Source organism: Amblyraja radiata, chromosome 23 (genome assembly GCF_010909765.2).
Source record: "Amblyraja radiata isolate CabotCenter1 chromosome 23, sAmbRad1.1.pri, whole genome shotgun sequence".
NCBI lineage: Eukaryota > Metazoa > Chordata > Chondrichthyes > Rajiformes > Rajidae > Amblyraja > Amblyraja radiata.
This window is the reverse complement of record NC_045978.1, coordinates 24,887,159-24,893,267: the sequence shown is the minus strand read 5'-3', so window position 1 is coordinate 24,893,267 and position 6,109 is coordinate 24,887,159. Positions and strand designations below refer to the sequence as shown.

At 44.5% G+C, this 6,109-nt stretch overlaps 1 protein-coding gene across 5 annotated transcripts in view; it reads left to right on the top strand.

Moving 5' to 3' along the window:
- Positions 1–395: 395 nt before the first annotated feature.
- The window catches only part of ncoa6 (nuclear receptor coactivator 6), a 48,910-nt gene continuing 43,196 nt past the window's right edge, over positions 396–6,109 (top strand). For 4 of the 5 annotated variants that reach the window (XM_033041852.1, XM_033041851.1, XM_033041853.1 and 1 more), the window contains exon 1: positions 397–580. The gene's annotated coding sequence lies outside the window, so the exon portion shown is untranslated. Of the gene's footprint in view, positions 581–6,109 lie in introns of all 5 variants that reach the window. The other variant, XM_033041854.1, reaches the window with a different exon arrangement.

The following is a 6,109-nucleotide window of genomic DNA, read 5'->3' as shown; positions in this document are numbered from 1 at the left end:
CTGAGTTAAGCCCCTGTCCCACTTAGGAAACCTGAACGGAAACCTCTGGAGACTTTGCGCCCCACCCAAGTTTTCCATGCCGTTCCCGGAGGTTGCAGGTAGTGGAAGCAGGTAGGGAGACTGACAAAAACCTCTGGGAACTGCACGGAAACCTTGGGTGGGGCGCAAAGTCTCCAGAGGTTTCCGTTCAGGTTTCCTAAGTGGGACAGGGGCATTACTCCAGCACCTTGTGTTCACCTCCAGGTGAGCATCTTTGAGGATGGGTCAAGGCAACAGGTGGGGGGCGCGATGACGCCATCACGCAGGCGGCCCACGCGTTGATTGGCTGGACGGCGGACCAATGGGGAGGCAGCTTACTGGCGGCCAACGGGAGCGCGCGTGTGAGCGGGGTGGGTTGTGGGTGGGTTGTGGCCGCTGTGTTGACGGGCGCCGGGAAGCGGGTCGTTGCCGCCGCCGCCGCGGGGTCACTCACTCACCGACCCTGTGGGAGAGCAGCGGCCTGCACGCCACGCCACGCCACGCCGGACAAGGAGCAGAAGGAGAGGACGATGAGGGCCGGGGCCTGACCTGACCCAAGCCGGTGAGTACCTGGGCCCCGCTGGGGAAGGCAGCGACGGGCCCCCCGAGTGCGATGCGATCCCCAGGCCGCCTCTTACGCAGCGCCCGGCGGCGGGAGCAAGCACCCGAGGCCCCGGGCTTCGCCCACCGTGTCAGGCTGCGAGCCCACACTCACTCACTTGCTCTCCCTCTCACTCTTTGCATCACTCACTCCCCCACTCTTTTACACTCCCTCACTTTCACTCACTGACACTTACAACAACTCACTCACACTCTTTCACTCACTCAGACTTTCACTCACACACTAACACTCACACACTAACACTCACTCACTCACACACTAACACTCACTCACACACTAACACTCACACACACTAACACTCACTCACACACACACTCTAACACACACACACTAACACTCACTCACACACTCTAACACTCACACACTCTTAACACTCACTCACACACTCTTAACACTCACTCACACACTCTTAACACTCACTCACACACTAACATTCACTCACACTCTTTTGCTTGCGCGCCCTCTTGCTCGCTCGCACACTATCGCTCACTCGCACACTTTCCCTTGCTCGCACACTCTTTTACTCCCCCTTTCCACCCTTTCTTCCCCCTCTCCCTCCCTTGGGTTCATCAGATGGTTTAATTATAACCCAGGGTGGTGGGAGGCGAGAAGGTAGTCTGGGAGGTAGAGAAGGTTGTATTTATTTTCTTTCCTGAGGATGATAATTGAAGGCAGGCCAACCCCCTTCTGCAGCTTTGCATTCTCAAAAATACGGTCTGGCTCCAGCTTGCTGCAGAGTCTTGCCTGCCACTTTGTATTTATGACATGTCAATCTTCACTTGTACTGTGCATCTTCCTCATGTTGTGCCTTTGTCATCATTGACCTTGTGAATGTCTAAATTGAGTGCAGGAGGGTGGAAATATCAAGTACTAGAGGGCAGAGTTTAAAGGAAGTGTGTGTGTGACACTTCAAGAGTTCAGAGTCTTTCCTTTGAACATCACAAATGACACTATCAAGGTGTCCCATTTTAGGCCAACATAAACATTACAATTCGTAAGTATAAAAATTCTCATCCTATCACTGATGCTCACAATTTCACACTGCTTCACTTAAAAAAAAAAACAGGGAAAAACACATCATCGTTAAGCAGGTAATGCAATTGCAGGTTGTTTTACACAGAGTGGTGGATGCCTGGAAGGTGGCAGAGGTGGTGGTGGAGGCAGATATGATATTGGTGTTTAAGAAGCTTTTAGTTTGGCACTTGGATGTGCAGGGAATGGAGGGATACTGACTATGTGCAGGCAGACGAGATTAGTTTATCTTGACATTGTATTTGCCATAGGCATTGTGGGCTGAAGGTCCTGTTCCTATGCTGTATGGTTCTAGGCCATCCATCCCATCATTTCAAAAGACTTTGGAGATACAGCATGAAACACGCTTTTCAGCCCTCCCTGTCTGCACTAACCAGTGATCACCCATTACGCTAACATTATACTACTCACGAGGGATAATTTAACAATGTTACCAAAACCAATTAACCTACAAACCTGCATTTTTTTGGTATGTGGGAGGAAACTGGAGAAAGCCCATGTGGTCACAGAGAGAATGTACAAATTCCATACAGACAGGACCCGTAGTCGGGATCGAACCCGGGTCCCTGGCGCTGTAAGGCAGCAACTTTACTGCTCTGCGGCCCAAATATTGACTCTTTGCTGGCCAGGTATTCTCCCTTGCTCTTTTCTGTAAGATTTTCGCTTTTAACTAACGTTTAAGGTTATTGTTGACTTGGCTTCCACTTACCTTTTGTGGAGTGTATGCATTCCTCCTGCAAGTGTCAGCTTTCTTGTTGACACAAGAAAGAGTGTACAGTGGGAATTTAGGAGGATATTGCTATGTCTGAACAATTCTGGTTATGAAGACCAATTGATTGTAATGATTATTTTCATTTGAAAAGGGAGACTGGAAGGAATATAATATTATAGAAAAAGAAAATAGGTGCAGGAGTAGGCCATTCGGCCCTTTGAGCCAGCAGCGCAATTCAATATGATCATGGCTGATCATCCAAAATCAGTAGCCCGTTTCAGCTTTTTCCAATTTCTCTTGATTCCCTTAGCCCCAAGCTAAATCTAACTCTCTCTTGAAAACATCCAGTGAATTGGCCTCCACTGCCTTCTGTGGCAAAGAATTCCACAGATTCACAACTCTGGGTGAAAGTTTTTCCTCATCGCAGTCATAAATGGCCTGCACCTTTTACTTAAACTGTGACCCATGGTTCAGGACTCCCCCAACATCGGGAACATTTTTCCTGCATCTACCGTGTCCAATCCTCTAAGAATTTTATGTTTCTCCGAAATCCCCTTTCATCCTTCTAAATTCCAGCGAATACAATCTCTGTCGACCCATTCTTTCATATGTCAGTACTTTCATCCTGGGAATTAATCTGGTGAATATTCGCTGCATTCCTCAATAGCAATAATGTCCTTCCTCAAATTAGGAGCAAAAATTGCGCAAAATACTCTAGGTGTGGTCTCAACAGGGCCCTGTACAACTGCAGTAGGACCTCCTTGATCCTAAACTCAAATCCTCTCGCAAAGAAGGCCAACATGCCATTAATTTCTTCACTGCCTGCTGTACCTACATGCTTACTTTCAGTGACTGATGCACAAGTATATCCAGGTCTTGTTGCACCTCCCCTTCCCCTAATCTGACACCTTTCATATAAAATCTGCCTTCCTGTTCTTGCCATCAAAGTGGATAACCTCACATTTATCCACATTATACTGCATCTGTCATGCTTCCGCCCACTCACCCAACCTATCCAAGCCACCCCTGCGGTCTCATAGCGTCCTCCCAGCAGCTCACACTGCCACCCAGCTTTGTGTCATCCGCAAACTTAGAGATGTTACATTTGATTCCCTTGTCTAAATCATTAATATATATTGTAAACAACTGGGGCCCCTAGCACTGAGCCTTGCAGCACCCCACTAGTCACTGCCTGCCATTCTGAAAAGGATCCGTTAATTCAATAGACAATAGGTGCAGGAGTAGGCTATTCGGCCCTTTGAGCCAACACTGCCATTCATTGCGATCATGGCTGATCATCCCCAATCAGTACTCTGTTTCTGCCTTCTCCCCATATCTCCTGACTCCGCTATCTTTAAGAGCCCTATCTAGCTCTCTCTTGAAAGTATCCAGAGAACTGGCCTCCACCACCCTCTGCGGCAGAGAATTCCACAGACTCTGCTTCCTGTCTGCCAACCAGTTCTCTATCCATGTCAATGCCCTACCCTCAATACCATGTGCTCTAATTTTGCACACTAATCTCTTGTGTGGAACCTTGTCAAAGGCTTTTTGAAAGTCCAGATACACCACATCCACTTGCTCTCCCTTATCCATTCTACTTGTTACATCCTCAAAAAATTCCACAAGATTAGTCAAGCAGTAAGCAAGGCATTTAAGAAGGAACTGCAGATGCTGGAAAATTGAAGGTACACAAAAATGCTGGAGAAACAATAAGCAAGGCAGATCTATTTCCCAGAACACATGTTGAGAGCACCTAGATTTAAGGTAATTTACAGAAGGATTAGAGATTGAATGGAAAGTAACCGTTCAAAATTAGGGAATATCTAAGTGGTGGTGATATTACGCTGCATTTAACAAATGTACTTGGATGAATATTTGAACTGTGACATGAGGCTTTAGCCCAATATCACCAGTTTTTGATTGAAATAGGAACAATAAACTTGCCAAAAAATACAGAATTCAGTTTACTACTTAGTGACATTGATACAAATATTTACTTGTGTATGCCCTGCAATATTTTAAAATCCAGCACCTATTAAATGCATATGCGAAGTGCTGGAGTAACTCAGTGGATCAGGCAGCATCTCTGCGGAATATGGATAGGCGACCTTTTGAGTGTGGACCCGTCTTCAAACGTCTTAAAGGGTCCTGATACAAAACGTCACCTATCCACGTTCTCCAGAGATGCTGCCTGACCCACTCAGTTGCTTCAGCACTTTGTGTCTTTTTTTGTAAACCAATATCTGCAGTTGCTTGTTTCGTCACCTATTATGCAGTTTGTTTACTTTACTAAATTTTGTACATTTTTTCTGGCAGTTTGAACAGCTGAAGTGAATAGTAGTGCAGCAAAGGTTAACTTCTTTAATGTTATTTACAGATAGATGTAAAGGAGGAAATGTTATTTTACTTGAAGAAGAATGCTTTATTGCAGAAGTAGTTGTGTTGGAGGAACAATACTCAGTTTTTTGTTTTACTAGTTCTGCTTTCCATCCACACTTATTTATTCGTGTGAAAGGAGCCACATTGTTCATTTCAGAAATTACGCTTATGAAAGGTAGTAAATTTGAGATTTTTGAGCTTTACTTTCAACTGAGAACTGACAGGTGGTCTACTTATTAAATTGTCACGTGAATGGCTGTTGAAATATTTGAATTATGTGTTAGCACTTTGTTTTATAAATGATTAATTTTAATTCACAAGATGTGAACGTCACTGGCAGGGTCAATATATACTTTTAACCTTAGACATTTGTAAGCGAGGAGACAAACTGCAAATGCTGGAATCTTGAGCAAAATAGAAAGTGCTGTAGGAACTCAGTGGGTGAGGCAGCATCTGCATGAGGGTATGGACAGATGACGACATCCTTCTTCGGACTGATTGGAGTGGAGAAAGCTGAAAAAGTGAGTGAAGACGCACGATGTCTGTCCATTTCCTTCACGAATGCTGACTGACTCGCTGACTTCCTCCAGCACTTTGTGTTTTGCTCAAGATTTCAGCATTTGTCTCCATTTTACTACTACTCTCTGAAATTTCCTCAAAGTATGCATACTTTGAAGTCCTCGTCTCTCCAATGGGAATTCAGTCAAATTTCCAGGTTCCCATTATTCATTTATTCCCAATTGATTTAATTATTTGACTATAAATTCTTCAGCTGTCTTGGTGTAACTCTAATTCAGTCTTAAAATTAGGTTCACATTCATTAGAGAAACCAGGAACTGCAGATGCTTGTTTACAAAAAGAAGGGACACCGTGCTAGAGTAACTCAGCAGGTCAGACAGAGAACATGGATAGGTGACATTTCAGGTCAGGACATTTCTTTGGACTGAAAGGGTTAGGGTTCTTCAGTCCGAACAAGGATCCTAACCCGAAACGTCACCTATTCATGTTCTCCGGAGATGCTGCCTGACTGCTGAGTAACTCCAGCACTTTGAGCCTTTTTCCCCATCATTTAATAATCTAGTAGTTTAACTAGGAGGTGTGAAATATTTTTGGTTTGCTTTTTTTTGGAATGTATCTATATTTCTCATGAAACTAGAGTTAAATTTGATTGCTGGGTGCATTCAAGTATGTGACATAATTGTTAATTTAAATATGTCAACATTAGTTCTGTAAAATTTGTTTTCAGATTGAAACAATCAGTTTTGGCAAAAGCTTGTTTCATACTAAGTTACATGCTGCACTTTAAGTAACTGTTAGTCAGGGATTCTGGAACAAAACACAAACTG